The 19,010-nt window shown below is 38.2% G+C and overlaps 1 non-coding gene across 1 annotated transcript; it reads right to left on the reverse strand.

Annotated features, from left to right (window-relative positions):
• Window positions 1–1,495: 1,495 nt before the first annotated feature.
• Window positions 1,496–1,603, reverse strand: LOC148567021 (small nucleolar RNA R71). Its single transcript, XR_015882685.1, has one exon. It is a non-coding gene; the product is annotated as a small nucleolar RNA R71 (small nucleolar RNA).
• Between the last annotated feature and the right edge of the window lie 17,407 nt (window positions 1,604–19,010).

Here is a 19,010-nt window from a genome sequence, read left to right on the forward strand (position 1 = left end):
ATTTTTCATGTTTTTCTCTCTCATTATTAAAAATTCAAAAATAAAAAAATATCTTTCCTTTTTTCCCTCATAAATTTCGAAAATTAGGATTGACTTTTTCAAAAAATTTTAAAATTCAATTGTTTCTTATGAGTCAAATCAAATTTTCAATTTAAAAATCTTATCTTTTTCAAAATCTTTTTCAAAAATCATATCTTTTCCATTTTTTATTTTCGAAAATTTCAAAAATATTTTTCAAAATCTTTTTCTTAATTTTATCATATTTTCAAAAATATCATCAATAATTAATGTTTTGATTCAAAAAATTTTAAGTTTGTTACTTGCTTGTTAAGAAAGATTCAAACTTTAAGTTATAGAATCATATCTTGTGATTTCTTGTGAACCAAGTCATTAATTGTGATTTTAAAAATCAAATCTTTTTCAAAACTAATTCTAATCATATCTTTCTATCATATCTTTTTTTTTTAAATCTTATCTTTTTCAAAAATTTGATTTTCAAATATCTTTTCTAACTTCTTATCTTCTTATCTTTTCAAAATTGATTTTCAAATCTTTTTCAACTAACTAATTGACTTTTTGTTTGTTTCTTATCTTTTTCAAAACTACCTAACTAACTCTCTCTCTCTAATTTTCGAAAATCTCTTCCCTCTTTTTCAAAAATTATTTTTAATTAACTAATTGTTTCAATTTTTAATTTTAATTTTATCTTAATTTTCGAAAATCATTAACTCTTTTTCAAAATTTATTTTTCGAAATTCTCTCTCTCCCATCTCCTAATTATTTATTCATTTACTAACACTTCTCTTCATCCTAAATCACTGCTCCTATCCTCACCCTTGTGTTTGGATTATCCATTCTTCTTCACTCTTATTCCTTTTCTTCTTCTACTAACAACAAGGGAACCTCTATACTGTGGTAAAAAGGATCCCTATTATTATTTTTCTGTTCCCTTCTCTTTCATATGAGCAGGAGCAAGGACAAGAACATTCTTGTTGAAGCAGACCCTGAACCTGAAAGGACTCTGAAAAGGAAACTAAGAGAAGCTAAAATACAACAATCCAGAGACAACCTTACAGGAATTTTCGAACAAGAAGAGGAGATGGCAGCCGAAAATAATAATAATGCAAGGAGGATGCTTGGTGACTTTACTGCACCTAATTCCAATTTACATGGAAGAAGCATCTCCATCCCTACCATTGGAGCAAACAATTTTGAGCTGAAACCTCAATTAGTTTCTCTGATGCAACAAAACTGCAAGTTTCATGGACTTCCATCTGAAGATCCTTTTCAGTTCTTAACTGAATTCTTGCAGATATGTGATACTGTTAAGACTAATGGAGTAGATCCTGAAGTCTACAGGCTCATGCTTTTTCCTTTTGCTGTAAGAGACAAAGCTAGAGTATGGTTGGACTCTCAACCTAAGGATAGCCTGAACTCTTGGGATAAGCTGGTCAAGGCTTTCTTAGCCAAGTTCTTTCCTCCTCAAAAGCTGAGTAAGCTTAGAGTGGATGTTCAAACCTTCAGACAGAAAGAAGGTGAATCCCTCTATGAAGCTTGGGAGAGATACAAGGAACTGACCAAAAAGTGTCCTTCTGACATGCTTTCAGAATGGACCATCCTGGATATATTCTATGATGGTCTGTTTGAATTAGCTAAGATGTCATTAGATACTTTTGCAGGTGGATCCATTTACCTAAAGAAAACGCCTGCAGAAGCTCAAGAACTCATTGACATAGTTGCTAATAACCAGTTCATGTACACTTCTGAGAGGAATCCTGTGAGTAATGGGATGCCTCAGAAGAAAGGAGTTCTTGAAATTGATACTCTGAATGCCAAATTGGCTCAGAATAAAATATTGACTCAGCAAATCAATATGATTTCTCAGAGTCTGAATGGAATGCAAGCTGCATCCAACAGTACTCAAGAGGCATCTGCTGAAGAAGAGACTTATGATCCTGAGAACCCTGCAATAGCAGAGGTAAATTACATGGGTGAACCCTATGGAAACACCTATAATCCCTCATGGAGAAATCACCCAAATCTCTCATGGAAGGATCAACAAAAGCCTCAACAAGGCTTTAATAATGGTGGAAGAAACAGGTTTAGCAATAGCAAGCCTTTTCCATCATCCACTCAGCAACAGACAGAGAACTCTGAACAAAGTACCTCTAATTTAGCAAACTTAGTCTCTGATCTATCTAAGGCCACTCTGAGTTTCATGAATGAAACAAGGTCCTCCATTAGAAATTTGGAGGCACAAGTGGGCCAGCTGAGTAAGAAGATCACTGAAACCCCTCCTAGTGCTCTCCCAAGCAATACAGAAGAAAATCCAAAAGGAGAGTGCAAGGCTATTGATATAACTATCATGGCCGAACCCACAAGAGAGGAGGAGGACGTGAATCCCAAGGAGGAAGACCTCCTGGGACGTCCAGAGATCAATAAGGAGTTTCCCTCTGAGGAACCAAAGGACTCTGAGGCTCATCTAGAGACCATAGAGATTCCATTAAACCTCCTTACGCCCTTCATGAGCTCTGATGAGTATTCCTCTTCAGAAGAGAATGAGGATGTCACTGAAGAGCAAGTCGCCAAGTTCCTTGGTGCAATCATGAAGCTGAATGGCAATCTATTTGGTAATGAGACTTGGGGAGATGAACCTCCCCTGTTCACCAATGAACTAAATGCATTGGATCAATTGAGACTGCCTCAGAAGAAACAGAATCCTGGAAAGTTCCTAATACCTTGTACCATAGGCACCATGACCTTTGAGAAGGCTCTATGTGACCCTGGGTCAGGAATAAACCTCATGCCACTCTCTGTAATGGAGAAACTGGGGATCTTTGAGGTGCAAGCTGCTAAAATCTCATTAGAGATGGCAGACAACTCAAGAAAAGAGGCTTATGGACAAGTAGAGGACGTGTTAGTAAAGGTTGAAGGCCTTTACATCCCTGCTGATTTCATAATCCTGGATACTGGGAAGGATGATGATGAATCCATCATCCTTGGAAGACCCTTCCTAGCCACAGCAAAAGCTGTGATTGATGTTGACAGAGGTGAACTAGTCCTTCAATTGAATGAGGACTCCCTTGTATTTAAAACTCAAGGTCATCCTTCTGTAAACATGGAAAAGAGGCACAGTAAGCTTCTCTCAGTACAAAGTCAACTAAAGCCCCCACAGTCAAACTCTAAGTTTGGTGTTGGGAGGCCTCAGCCAAACTCTAAGTTTGGTGTTGAACTCCCATATCCAAACTCTAAGTTTGGTGTTGGGAGTCTATAAAATTGACCTGATCACCTGTGTGGCTCCATGAGAGCCCACTGTCAAGCTATTGACATTAAAGAAGCGCTTGTTGGGAGGCAACCCAATTTTTATTTATCTAATTTTATTTTTATTGTTATTTCATGTTTTATTAGGTTCATGATCATGTGAAGTCACAAAATAAATCAAAAAATTAAAAACAGAATCAAAAATAGCAGAAGAAAAATCACACCCTGGAGGAAGGACTTACTGGCGTTTAAACACCAATAAGGAGCATCTGGCTGGCGTTCAACGCCAGAACAAAGCATGGAGCTGGCGCTGAACGCCAGAAACAAGCATGGAGCTGGTGTTCAACACCAGAAACATGCTACATCTGGGCGTTGAATGCCCAGAACTAGCATCAGTTCGGCGTTTAAACGCTAGAATTGCATGCAAAGGTGTTTTACATGCCTAATTGGTGCAGGGATGCAAATCCTTGATACCTCAGGATCTGTGGACCCCACAGGATCCCCACATACCTCCACTCACCTTACCTCCTCATAATCCTATATCACCTTTTCCCAAGAACCTTTCACCACTCACATCCATTACTCCCCTAAAACCATCATACAACCCACCTACACCCACCCACTCAAATTCAAACCATCAACTCACCTCCATATCTTCTTCTTCTTCTACTATTCTTTCTTCTTTTGCTCGAGGGCGAGTAATATTCTAAGTTTGGTGTGGTAAAAGCATAGCTTTTTTTTTGTTTTTCCATAACCATTGATGGCACCTAAAGCCAGAGAAATCTCTAGAAAGAGAAAAGAGAAGACAAAAGCTTCCAACTCCAAGTCATAGGAGATGGAGAGATTCATCTCAAGGGTCTATAGCTCAGTGGTAGAACATTTGACTGCAAATCAAGAGATCCCTGAGATACCTCAAGGGATGTACTTTCCTCCACAGAACTATTGGGAGCAACAAAGACAAGGAAGAGACATAGAAGAGCTCAAGGACATCATTGGTTCCTCAAGAAGGAAGCGCCATCATCACTAAGGTGGACTCATTCCTTGTTCTTAAATTTTCTGATTTCATTTTCTGTGTTAAATGTTTATCCATGTTTGTGTCTTCATTACATGATCATTAGTATTAAAGTGTCTATGCCTTAAAGTAGTGAATATGAATCCATCACCTCTCTTAAATAAAAAATATTTTTAATTCAAAAGAACAAGAAGTACATGAGTTTCAAATTTATCCTTGAACTTAGTTTAATTATATTGATGTGGTGATAATACTTTTTGTTTTCTGAATGAATGCTTGAACAGTGCATATGTCTTTTGAAGTTGTTGTTTAAGAATGTTAAATATGTTGGCTCTTGAAAGAATGATGACAAGGAGACATGTTATTTGATAATCTGAAAAATCATAAAAATGATTCTTGAAGCAAGAAAAAGCAGTGAATACAAAGCTTGCAGAAAAAAAAAAGAAAAAAATGGCGAAAAAAATAGAAAAAGAAAAAGCAAGCAGAAAAAGCCAAAAGCTCTTAAAACCAAAAGGCAAGAGCAAAAAGCCAATAGCCCTTAAAACCAAAAGGCAAGGGTAATAAAAAGGATCCCAAGGCTTTGAGCATCAGTGGATAGGAGGGCCTAAAGGAATAAAATCCTGGCCTAAGCGGCTAAACCAAGCTGTCCCTAACCATGTGCTTGTGGCGTGAAGGTGTCAAGTGAAAACTTGAGACTGAGCGGTTAAAGTCAAGGTTCAAAGCAAAAGAAGAGTGTGCTTAAGAACCCTGGACACCTCTAATTGGGGACTTTAGCCAAGCTGAGTCACAATCTGAAAAGGTTCACCCAGTTATGTGTCTGTGGCATTTATATATCCGGTGGTAATACTAGAAAACAAAGTGCTTAGGGCCACGGCCAAGACTCATAAAGTAGCTGTGTTCAAGAATTAACATACTGAACTAGGAGAATCAATAACACTATCTGAACTCTGAGTTCCTATAGATGCCAATCATTCTGAACCTCAACGGATAAAGTGAGATGCCAAAACTATTCAAGAGGCAAAAAGCTACAAGTCCCGCTCATCTGATTGGAGCTATGTTTCATTGATAGTTTGGAATTTATAGTATATTCTCTTCTTTTTATCCTATTTGATTTTCAGTTGCTTGGGGACAAGCAACAATTTAAGTTTGGTGTTGTGATGAGCGGATAATTTATACGCTTTTTGGCATTGTTTTTAGTATGTTTTTAGTAGGATCTAGTTACTTTTAGGGATGTTTTTATTAGTTTTTATGTTAAATTCAGATTTCTGGACTTTACTATGAGTTTGTGTGTTTTTCTGTGATTTCAGGTATTTTCTGGCTGAAATTGAGGGACTTGAGCAAAAATCAGATTCAGAGGTTGAAGAAGGACTGCTGATGCTGTTGGATTCTGACCTCCCTGCACTCAAAGTGGATTTTCTGGAGATACAAAATTCAAAATGGTGCACTTTCAATTGCGTTGGAAAGTAGACATCCAGGGCTTTCCAGAAATATATAATAGTCCATACTTTGGCCGAGTTTAGATGACGCAAAATGGCGTTGAATGCCAGTTCTACGCTGCAGTCTGGAGTTAAACGCCAGAAACACGTCACAAGCCAGAGTTGAACGCCAGAAACACGTTACAAACTGGCGTTCAACTCCAAGAATTACCTCTCCACGTGTAAACTTCAAGCTCAGCCCAAGCACACACCAAGTGGGCCCCGGAAGTGGATTTATGCATCAATTACTTACTTCTGTAAACCCTAGTAACTAGTTTAGTATAAATAGGACTTTTTACTATTGTATTCGGATATAGATCATTGATCACGTTTGGGGGCTGGCCATTCGGCCATGCCTGAACCTTTCACTTATGTATTTTTCAACGGTAGAGTTTCGGCACTCCATAGATTAAGGTGTGAAGCTCTGCTGTTCCTCATGATTTAATGCAAAGTACTACTGTTTTTCTATTCAATTCAACTTATTCCGCTTCTAAGATATCCATTCGTTCCCAAGAACATGATGAATGTGATGATTATGTGATGCTCATCATCATTCTCACTTATGAACGCGTGCCTGACAAACACTTCCGTTCTACATGCAAACAAGCTAGAATGAATATCTCTTAGATATCTAATACAGGGGACCGAGTCCGAGTTATTAGTATCTTCGTGGTATAAGTTAGAACCCATGGATGGCCATCCTGTGATCCGGAAAGTCTAAACCTTGTCTGTGGTATTCCGAGTAGGATCTGGGAAGGGATGGCTGTGACGAACTTCAAACTCGCGAGTGCTGGGCGTAGTGACAGATGCAAAAGGATAGTAAATCCTATTCCAGTATGATCGAGAACCTCCAGATGATTAGCCATGCCGTGATAGAGCATTTGGACCATTTTCACAGAGAGGATGGGATGTAGCCATTGACAATAGTGATGCCCTTACAGAAAGCTTGCCATGGAAAGGAGTAAGACTGATTGGATGAAGACAGCGGGAAAGAAAATATTCAGAGGAACGAAAGCATCTCTATACGCTTATCCGAAATTCTCACCAATGATATACATAAGTATTTTTATCTTTATTTTCTGTTTATTTATTATTATTATTCGAAAATACTATAACCATTTGATATCCGCCTGACTGAGATTTACAAGATGACCAAAGCTTGCTTCATACCAACAATCTCCGTGGGATCGACCCTTACTCACGTAAGGTTTATTACTTGGACGACCCAGTGCACTTGCTGGTTAGTTGTGCGAAGTTGTGAAGTTATGTTTGGACCATGGTATCGTGCACAAGTTTGTTGGCGCCATTACCAGGGAGAGAACGAACAACAAATTTTACAACCTCAGAGTAACAATTTCGCATACCACTAGTATAATAACCGTGGCTCATTAAGCCACACGCCACTCTCACGGTAATTTGCAATAAAAAAAATGAAAAAAGAGTAACCTAAACGCGCTTCATTCTCGCCCTCATCTTCTTTTTCCATTCTCTATCTTTCATTTGACGCTGTCTCTCCTCTCTCTATCTCTCTCGAAAACCCTAATCGCCTCATTCCCTTCGTTCTCTCCTCGATTGGCTATTCTCTCCTTCTGGCCTGGATCATTTCTCTCGGTGTTGTGACCTCGATCATTCCCTCTCCTCTGTGTGACACTCTCTTTCTCTTTCATTTTCTCGCTTTCTCTCTCACGGTGTTGCTCTCACTCTCAAACCCAGTTCTCTGTTTCTCGATCTTTTTTTACATTCTACCATCCCTTGCTTTTTCTTGAGACACACACTCTCTCCTTCTCTTTCGATGTTTTTCTCACTCTGGAACCCTAGCCCTTCAACCCCGTTTTCCTCCTTTCAGTTTGGTTTCTCTTCAGATCTGGTTATTCTCTCAATGCTGCTCTGCGATATCTCTCTCTAGGAATATTATTGATCTCAATGGAAGGATGCTGTAAATGGCTGCAGTGACACCGACAGCATCTATGAAGAGGAAGAAACGATTTCTTCAATTACTCAAAATGCCGGTATATGCCGAGCGGAATCGGGATCTGGTCCAGTCAAAGTGGGGGGCTGGTGACAGAAGCTCTAAAGGAAAATGTTACCGAGTTTCATCGCTATTTTCTGCCGCAAATGACCCCTCAGAATAGTGTCCGAAGGCATTGCGGAGGCCACGGCGGAAACCATTATGGCGAGTTCGCGATCGAAATGGTAGACCTCAGATGAGGGGCTGTAAAAGTGGGCCGAACACAGCAGAAGTCCTTTAATTCGCTCACCAGAACAGGTTAGATATTGGATGCTTCGTCGTTGTGTTTTTTAGGATTTCTTTGATTTTATTTCAAATAAATGTTAATTGCTATTATGTATACTGTGATCTGTTGGTATATGAAAATATATAAGAGATTAATTGAGTATCCAGTTGGATTCTGATATGAGATTGCATCGCAGTTTTAGGGAAATAGAAATGAGGTCAGAACGTCTGCAAGAAAATTAAGTTAAATAACTTTTCTTCTTGTTTATATTTATATAAATTATATTTAATTTGTTTTTTTTTTTTTTGAGATAATGCATATTTTAGAATGAGTGAAATGAGACAATTTTTCTCTTTATGTTTATTATTTACATTGTTTATTAGTTTGTTTAAGTTATTCAATTCTATCATTCTATGCTTGACATGATCATGTATGTTCCTGCATATGTAATCCATCCTCTTTTTCTATCTATATTTATGTATTGCTGCGGAAGTTCCTTTATGTAAATTTTAACAAACGTGCATTTACGAAAATAAAATATTTGGCTTTCAAAACTACGGAAATATAACTTCTGCAGTTTGGATACGAAAATGTAATTTTTTACAAATTTATGTAAATCGTGGAAGGGGTCCCACGGATTTGAAATACACGTAAACTGCTGGAGGGGTTCTACGGTTTATGTTGATGAAGCATTTGGGAAGAAACCGTGGTAGGGTTCCACGATTTCTGTGAGGATGCAAAACATGCATAAACCGTGGAAGGGGTCCAACGGTTTATACACGAGTTTCACTATATATACCAACCTAGAGTGAGTGGGATATATTTACATCTATCATTTGTATTGTCAACGAAATAAGACTATATTTTGTAGTATATTTTAAATTTATTCAAATTGTAAAAATGATATAATTTTAAACGATTTGGATAATATTGATTTGATTTATACTTTTCAATCTAATTCAATTTTATGCAAATGATTGATTTGTATAGTGCTAATTTAAATTTATTTTTCAAACTATTTTGATTTAATTTAATATAATTTGAGTTAAGTAGAATTATATTTTATTTAAATTTAATTTTTTTAATTTAAGTAACTCGTTCAAATTTTTAGTACATATATTCAAATAATATTTTAAATTTTTAATACGTATATTTATATATATTTATTTAAATAATACTCTCACACAGTGAGCATGGCGGCCATGCCGTCGGAAGAGATAAGAGGGAGAGTGTGGGTGGGGGTGCATCCGGTGTCAAGGAGGGTTTTTCACGAGGGGGTTTTTCAAATCCTACAAAGATCTCCTTTAGAAATAAAGTCATTGGTCCAGAAAAATCGAAGGCGTTTGCACTTGCAGGATCTCTATCTGGGGATAGTATAGCCACGGTGGTGGGCAAGCAGGGCGATTCCCAACCTCCATGTGTAACTGAAGAAGCCAAGCTTTGTTTGGCAGAGCCTTATCGAGAAGCTTTAGTGATTAAGGTTCTTGATAAAAATTATAGTTACACAGCTCTTTCACACAAGCTTCGGATGGTTTGGCGCATCAAAGGTGGCTTTGATCTGCTTGATGTGGGGTTTGGGTACTTCATGGTAAAATTTGATGCATGTGAAGATCGTGAGAAGGTCATGCTTGGTGGTCCGTGGTTGATTGAGGGGCACTATGTTGCTGTAAAACCGTGGGATATAAATTTTTGGCCATGTGAGCAATCCTTTGGGTCTACGCTTGTATGGGTTCGGATTTCGGGGCTCCCAATATGGTGCTATCAGGAACAGGCCATGATGCGTATTGCTTCTGCAATAGGAGTTCCCATCAAAGTGGACTTAGCCACTAAATTGGCTGAGAGAGGACGATATGCCCGAGTATGTGTTCAAATAAATTTAGGACTGCCAGTGATCAAGCATATCATTGTGGAAGGCGTAACTCATGTAGTGGAGTATGAAAGTTTAAATTTAATTTGTAACTCTTGTGCACGTTATGGTCACGATATGGCACAGTGCTTGGGTAGAGACTCTAGGGAAGGAAAGAGTGTTGATTTCGATGCCACCAAGCCACGGGACGGTACAAAGGCAGTGCCACATCCTGAGACCAAAAGTCACAATTCAAATGAAGTAGAACCTAATGTGGTAGGTGGCGTTACTGGCGAGAATCCTGCATCGAATTTGCAAGAAGATTTGGAGGCTAATAATTTGGAAGGAAATAATGTTGAGGAGGCTTGCATGCATGATGAACCAGGCTGGGAGCAAGTTGTGAGGAAAGGTAAAACCAAGCTGGGTCAGAAGCAATCTAACAAGGTCCAAAGAAGCATTCAATCCAGAATCGATTCGGGTAGAGTAATCAGGCCCACCATTCACTTCTCTCACACGAATGGATCAAGCTCCTATCGTGCTAGGGTCGGGTCACGAGTCAAGGTCGGACACAGCGCTTCCCGTGTTGGTGAGACGTCGATCTCCTCAACCCGACACACCCCAGTGCCTTGCGGGTCCTCTCTCCGGAAACGACCAAGGCCGGGGTCCCTACAGAGCTCGCCAGTTGAAAAGAATGGAGGCACGGTGGTGGAAGCATCGTCATGTCTTCCTGCAACCGTGAAGGAGGGTGTTACCGTGGCGATTCCATTGGAGAAGGAAGGCGCATTGCCGGCTGTTACTGCGTCGGTAGGCGGGATTAAGGAGATATTCTAGGGAGATCCGGCAAACCTGAAGGTCACGGGAGTCACTTCCGTTAGGCAAGCCTCGGTTTGAGGTTGGTGAAGCACTTTGATTTCCTTGTTTTATATTTTTATATTTTATATTATGGATAGTTTAAATATAATAGCTTGGAATATTAGGGGTGCTTCTAATAAGTTAGCCCGGGTGAATTGTAAAGAGCTGGTTAGGAAATTTAAACCTGTAATTTTTATTGTGGTTGAAACTCACTGTCCTTTTCAACACTTGAAAATGTTCTGGGAAAGACTTGGTTATCACCCTATTGGTATAGTGGAGGCGTCAGGACATAAGGGGGGTATTTGGTTCCTTTCTGCAATACAGGGTGTTCACTGCAAATGGGTTGATGCTTTCGATCAGTGTGTTACAGTTGAGGTTCAGGTAAATAATGTGATTTGGAGGTGCAGTGGTATCTATGGTAGTCCACAATTTAATACCAGAGTTTTGCTATGGGATTATCTTGTTACTCAGTCTTCGTCTTTCTGCGGGCCATGGATTGTTCTTGGTGATTTTAATGAAGTACTATTCTCTCATGAATCTAAGGGTTGCCTCTTCTCGAGTCATCATGCAGATCGGCTTGCTGCCTCTCTAGGGGATAGTAATCTGTTTGACTTGAAGACTATTGGAAGACAATTTTCTTGGTACAGAAGGGTTAAAAATGGTGTTGAGGTGGCGAAAAAACTTGACCGGGTTTGTATCAATAGTGGCTGGCTATCTCTCTTTCCAGAGGCTTACGCAGAAATTTTAAATAGGCTTCAATCTGATCATTGTCCTATCCTAGTACGCTGTACAGGTCGTCCCCAACCGAAAAAGAATAGACCTTTTCGGTTTATTGTAGCTTGGGCAACTCATCCGGGGTACAGAAATAATGTGAACCAGTCATGGCAGGCTGGCTACAGAGAGATGCACGACAAGCTTTCAGAAGTGCAGAAGAACTCTTTGGAGTTTAATTCTAAAGTGTTCGGCAATATTTTCGTTAGGAAATGCAAATTGGAGAGACAGATTAATTTCCTTCAGAAGCGACTTGAAGTAATGGAAGATTTGTCTATGCGGCAAAAAGAAAAACAGCTGATTGAGGAATTTAATAACACGCTTGTGCAGGAGGAACTTCTATGGTTTCAAAAATCCAGAGAGCAGTGGGTAAAATTTGGGGATAGAAATACCAAGTTCTTTCATATCCAGACTCTTGTGCGGAGAAAGCATAATAAGATTCATGGTCTCTTTCTTCAAGATGGGGTGTGGGAAACGGACCCGGATGTCCTTAGAAAGGAAGCTGAATCCTTCTATAAACGCCTATTCTGCCAGTCGGAGGATGTAGACTTAGGTTGTCTTGGTGATGTGCCACTGCCTTCCCTGAATGATGAAGCATGTTGTAGCCTCACAGCGCCAGTTACTCTGGAAGAAGTTAAGTCGGCTGTTTTCAGTATGCATTCTTTTAAGGCGCCGGGCCCTGATGGGTTTCAGGCTTTCTTCTTTAAAGAATACTGGAAGATTGTTGGTTTTGATGTTTGGACTATGGTTCGTCATGCGTTCTCTGGTTTGGATATGGATCCAAGGATGATGGAAACTCTTGTGGTTCTTATTCCGAAGGTAGAAAACCCGGTTTCCATGAAGGATTTTCGACCAATTAGTCTCTGTAATGTGGTTTACAAAGTTATAACGAAGGTCCTGGTCAATAGACTTCGTCCCCATCTCAAAGAGATTATTGGGCCCCTTCAAGGAGGGTTTATCCCGGGGAGAGGAACCCCTGACAACATCATTGTAGCACAAGAGGTTCTCCATTTCATGAAGAAGACAAAGTCAAAGAAAGGCACCCTGGTCTTTAAGATTGATTTGGAGAAAGCGTACGATAGAGTGGATTGGGGATTTCTGAAACAAACCCTGGTGAGTTTTGGCTTTCCTCCTCCGACAGTCAATCTGATTATGCGTTGTGTCACTGCTTCCTCACTGTCTATCCTCTGGAATGGGGATAGATTAAATAGCTTTACTCTGAGCAGGGGTCTTAGGCAAGGAGATCCTATATCACCGTATCTGTTTGTGTTGTGTATGGAGAGATTGTCCTGTTCTATTAATCAGCAAGTTGATAAGGGCTTGTGGAAGCCAGTTGCGGTTTCCAGAGGGGGTCCAAGAATTTCTCATTTGATGTTTGCCGATGATTTGCTTCTTTTCTGTAAAGCTGAAAAACAGCAAGTTCAAACTGTAATGGTAGCTTTGGAAAATTTCTGCAGAGCCTCTGGGATGAAGGTTAATGTGGAAAAATCTAAAGCGCTATGCTCCAGGAATGTTTCAGCGACAAGAAAAGAGATTTTCACTGGGGTCTCCTCCATCAGATTCGTTCAGAACTTGGGCAAGTATTTAGGGGTGAACCTTAATCACTCTCGGGTGACACGCGCAACTTTCAACGATGTTTTGGACAAGATTCGGGGAAGGCTAGCCAGCTGGAAAGGAAGATTGCTTAATAAAGCAGGCAGACTCTGTTTGCTCAACTCGGTAGTGACTGCGATTCCTACTTATCGCATGCAAGTATCTCTCTTCCCTAAAGGGGTAACTAATAAGATAGAATCCATGATGCGAAACTTTCTATGGAAGGGTCAAGCTGATGGTAGAGGCCTGAATCTAGTTAACTGGAAATTGTTGGTCACTCCTAAGAAGTTTGGAGGTCTGGGAATTAGAGATCCTTTTTGTGCCAATATTGCTCTTCTTGGAAAACTAGTTTGGCAACTTTTTCACCATCCCAACAAGCTATAGGTTCAACTGTTGACGGAGAAAAACCATTCTTCTAAGGATGATTGTTTTAGTCGGTCTCGAGGAAATGGATCTTATGTTTGGAAGAGTATATGTCGAGCTTGGGATATCCTAAAGGAAGGTTTTAGTTGGTGCATTGGGGATTTGGAACAGAACTTTTGGTTTTCTAAATGGAGAAGAGAGGGGCGACTGTGTCAGGAGATGGATTATGTTCACATTTCTGATTCGAATCTCAGGATCTTGGACCTTTGGTCATCTGGACAGTGGAACCTTGAGAATATCTATTCTCCTCTGAATCAGTCTCTGCAGAGCAACATTAATTCTTACAACCCAGATGTTCAAGCTGGTTCAGAGGTCGGTTGGTGTTGGACTGGTGCGGCCTCAAAGGTTTATGATGCTCATAGTGGTTATTTATGGCTCAGTAAGAAGATGTTTAGTTGGGAGGATAGGGGTAATTGGCTTTGGCTTTGGCGTCAACATGTTCCGGAAAAGCACAAATTTTTGGCCTGGCTATGTCTTCGGGAGGCTCTTCCTACTGCTGCATTTCATTTTAGAAGGGGCATTTCGCACACGGATAGCTGTCCACGATGTTTCTCAAGTCAGGAGTCGGTTTTACATTGTATTCGGGATTATCCAAAAGCCCAACTTGTTTGGCAAGCTTTAGGGATCTCCGATCAACCAGTGGATTTGATGAGTTGGTTCTTACATAATAGCAAACAGCGCCCCTTTAGATTCTTTTCTGGTCTCTGGTGGATTTGGTGTTCGAGAAACAACGAGATCTTTCATCCTCACGAGCATTGGACCACAGACAAGGTGATTGGTATGGCTTTGTCCTTAGAAAAGGAGCTCCAAAATATTTTTGAGTTGCAACGACTATCTATCCCCTCAACCATTAGTGGCTCTTGGATTCCCCCCTCAGTGGGTACCTTTAAGATTAATTGTGATGCTAGCTATCCTGGCAGTGGTGCTCGAGTTGGTTTTGCTTGTGTTAGCAGAGATTGGAAGGGAAGGTGGCAACGAGGCTGTCTGGGAACAATTGAGAGTCGTAGCATTTTGCAAGGAGAGTTGTTTGCTATTTGGAGAGGCTTTCTTTTAGCATGGGACTCGGGACAAAGAGACATTATATGTGAGACAGACTGTGTGGAGGCTTTTACTATTGTCAATAATTTACAAGATTACTCTGGGTTTACTGATCCTTTGGTGTTAAAAATCCGAGATATCATGTCTTGGAAATGGCGTGCTGATCTTCGGTTGATCTTGAGAGATACAAATACAGTAGCAGACATCATGGCAAAGACTGCAATGAGGACTATTTCTCCCCAAGTGGAGCTTCCATTGCCTTGGAAGGAGTTTGAGAGTAGTATTCAGCGGGACTGCCTTTCTTAAGCAGTTTCTTGTCTTTTTTTTTCTTTCTTAGTTTTTGTTTATTTTCTTTTAAGTCACCAAAAAAAAAAATAATACTCTCAAATTTTTATTAATAATAACATATTTTACCCCCAAAATATTTAAAATTTAAATAAATATAATTTAAATTTTTAAAATTTTAAACCTTATTATTTAGATGATATAATATATAATTCCATATATTTGTTAATAATTTTTTTGGTGACTTAAGAAGGATAAATTCAAAATAAAAGAAAAAAAAATAAGCCTCAAGAGAAGTTGCAAGCTTACAACATCACTAGGGACAAGCATTTCGAAGGTCTGGCTATGTCAATAACCATTTAGGCTTGGTTTGGTAAAACTTTTACTTTTTGAAAGTAGTTTATGAAAGCTGTCTTGCTGCAGTACTTACATTTGGTAAAATTAAATTAAAAATGACTTTTAATAAGCACATACCACAATTATGTTTTATAAAACAACTTTTAAAACTTAAAAAAATTATAATAAATGTGTTTATAACAAAGAATAATTTATTTTTTTAAATTCTTTAAAATTTTATATAATATTTTAAAATAAAATAATTTTAAAATAAAAAATTCATAATAAACATAAATATAATAAATAAACTCTTTTATTTTTTAACTTTAAAATTTTATGTAAGTATCATAAAAATTTATTTTATCCTAAACATAAATATTTAAAAATACTAAATTACCTAACTCAAATTTTAGAGACTAATAGTTTAAATATTTACTTGGTATATAAAAATGACACTCTAGGTTAGTATATATAGTAGAACTCGGTGCGTGTTTTGCATGTTTTGCATCCTCACAGAAACCGTGGAACTCCTACCACGGTTTCTTTCCAAATGCTTCATCAACGTAAATCGTGGAAGCCCTCCAACGGTTTACGTGTATTTCACATTCGTGGGACCTCTTCTACGGTTTACGTAGATTTGTAGAAAGTTGCATTTTCGTATCTAAACTGCAAAAGTTGTATTTCCATAATTTTGGAAGCCAAATATTTTATTTTCGTAAATTGCTCTTTATATTATGTCTATTAACTTTAATGGGGACTCCTGCGATATCTCTAATATAAATTTTCTAGACAGCCAAGAATACTTACAGTTTTGGTTTTAATTTCTATTTATCTCTTATGCTTTGTTGCCTTAGCTTGATTGTATATACTCTTTTGTTTCACATGGAAGTATAGTTGGGATGTTGATCTGATTCGGAAAAAGTGGGAGAAAAGGTAATTGCAGGAAGAAGAAAGAAAGCATTTGTGCTTTCAGCAAGTGCGGTGATTTGATAGGATCTCAAGGGTGGTTTGGACTGTTGATATTTATTTTATTTTGACTGTTGATACTATATTAGTTTTTAATCTTTTTATTATGAATGGCATATTTTTTTTATCTTGAAACTTATTTTTCTGAATTGGGGACTCTTGGATGCAAATGGTGCACCTAATTACATTTTACACTTGACTGGATCAGATACACTCTTAGCAAATGATATCAGCAACCAATCTTTCTGCATTGTAAAGGAGGGTGCTGATCCGAAGATGTTGCATGCTGCACTAGATTGGGCGTGTGGACTGGGCAAAGTGGAATACTCTACTATGCGGCAGGGACAACGATGCGATGAACCAGACAATGTGATTGCACATTCAACTTACGCTTTTGATAGTTACTATCATAAGAAGGGAAAGACTCTTGATTCCTGTGACTTCAATGGAGTGGCTACTATCTCCACCACAGATCCAAGTATGGTGCTATATGCATTTTTTAGTTTAATTTAGCATTGATTACGTTGGAAATCTCTATAGTTAGTTCTTTTATTGTGCACAAATTTTCAACTAGTCTCTATAGCTTAAATATGGATAATTAACTGCTTATACTGTGCAGAATTTTTATGTCAAAAACAGCGATTTCTCATCATGCCATGTTTCTTAATTTTGTGCTTTCTATTTCTCGATTTTTAAATATATAATTTTATGCCTTTGGAATAATAAAATACTTTTGTTGTAAAAAGTGAGAAAACCTATAAATTGGTGATTTCTTCCAAACCCATGGCAATTTTGTGGGTGATTTACCCTTGCTTAGGTGGCACTATCACAGCCATTGATCAAGAATCATCTTGAAAAATTCATTAATCCATTTGATGTTTTCACACTGCATTGTATTCTATGTTATTTATATTATACTACCTAACGTATATGTACTCCAATATGAATGGGTTCAATGTGTGAAACTTAAAATGTCAAGGGTCAATCCGTGGAAGCAAACCCCTCTCTAAATACCTTTTGAAGGCCCACCGCTTCTTTTTCTACCTCATGCGTTTGTTGCTTCTTCCTGTACGTCATGCGTTTGATTTTTTCAGTGACCCACATACAAAACTCTCTCCAAATACCCTTGTAAGTCCTACCGCTTCTTCTAGCTAATGCGTTTCTTATTTTCGGTGACTCACGGCTGGATTTTTTTAGATTTAGAATTTAGAGATTAATTATAGTGATATATGTGAATTAGATTGAATTGGAGTGTTTTGTACCACCATACATTCATTATGTTCTATTCGATTTAGGAGACACAACCACATTGTAAATTCTTTGTCTGGGTTGATAACCACATTGTAAGGGTCAGAGCGGTGGAGCTAACAAGGGGATTGGGTGACGGCAAGCCGAATGATGTTGAAGAACATTCGAGACTGGATAACTTGATTGCTTATGTAGAGGAAAGAATAGTAAACCTAGAGAAGCTGCTGAACAAAAAGAGTAGAAAAGCAGAGTTGAGGAAGAAGAATAGAGAAGCAGCGACAAGAGAGAAGGAGGCTTCATCAACAAAGTCTAATGATTAGATCAAAATCAGAACCACAATCACTTCTAATAGGTTCAGAAACTTAAAAATAATTTCCTTCTTTGTTTTGTTTGTCAAAGACAATAGCATGGCATCGTTATTAAATTGCTCCAGAGTTACAAAAGATAAATGATGATTGTTTGTTTGGAGATAGTTCTAGACAAAGAAAATCAACTTTCTTCCAATTCTCAATCATTCTTCAAAATTAACCGGCTACAATATCAAATCATATACAAATTCAACCCAATTAAGCAGCTGACCGCTTACGAAATCAAATCATTTTCATATCTAATTGTGAAGTCATTCACAACAATTCAAAATCACATCCACAACAACTTGAGTAAGGAAAAATCACCAAAATCTAGAGTCTAAACCTCCATTCCAAAAATTTAAAATTTAACCCAATTTTAGCATAAACTTAGTACGCATACATGAAGAATTGCGTGCTTACCTTTAACAAATGGGCATCCAAAAAATAGCCTATTCGGGTCGGTATTTCTCTTCGACATGTAACGGATGGCATATTTTCTGCAGAACCATTTTGGGGCCACACCATCTTTTACATCCCCAGGTTGCAGCGAACATAAGGTTGCATATCCAACTTTGAGTTCGTGTTGTCTGCCGTCTCTACCTCTGCTTCGTCTCATGTTCGAGGAGCATGCATCACTGGCCATCAATCTAATTAACACCACCATAAATAACTATGATCAACTACTGCATTTGAAATTGAAACAATCTTCTTCCACGAATAATGATTACACAAACCGAGTAACAGAACAAATAACGCAAAATTGGAAGTGAAATTCAAAAAAATACAAACGCATGAGCTAAAAGAAGAAGCAGTAGGCCTTACAAGGATTTTTGGAGACGGTTTCAGAGCCGGGTCGCCGGGGAGGGGACAAGTTATGGTCTTCGACGGATTCGAAAAAATTTAACCTTGGCGGTGAGTCACCGAAAATAAGAAACGCATAAGCTAGAAGATGCGTTAGGGCTTACAAGGCAGGGACGGATCCAAGTGTAATGTTGTGGGGCAAGTGCCCCCACTATAATTTAAAATTTTTTTAAGTAGTATATGATAATAATATTTATTTTTTCTCATTAGATTATTAAATTTGACCCCACAATAATTTTTTACTCAATTATTGGTACTTAATTGTCAATTTAAAATTTTTTTATTAGATATTCGTTAGAATAATCAATTCTCATACTTAAACAAAATTAGTGTTCTTTCTTAAAAATCAACTCAAAATATTATTTATCATTTTCTAAAATTAGCTTTAATTTTTTGCGTAGCAACTGTATTAATTGAAAGAACTTTTTTAACTATAAATATCAATAAGAGTTGGCTTCT

This window comes from Arachis ipaensis, chromosome B4 (assembly GCF_059453495.1).
Source record: "Arachis ipaensis isolate K30076 ecotype BB chromosome B4, ASM5945349v1, whole genome shotgun sequence".
Classification (NCBI taxonomy): Eukaryota; Viridiplantae; Streptophyta; class Magnoliopsida; order Fabales; family Fabaceae; genus Arachis; species Arachis ipaensis.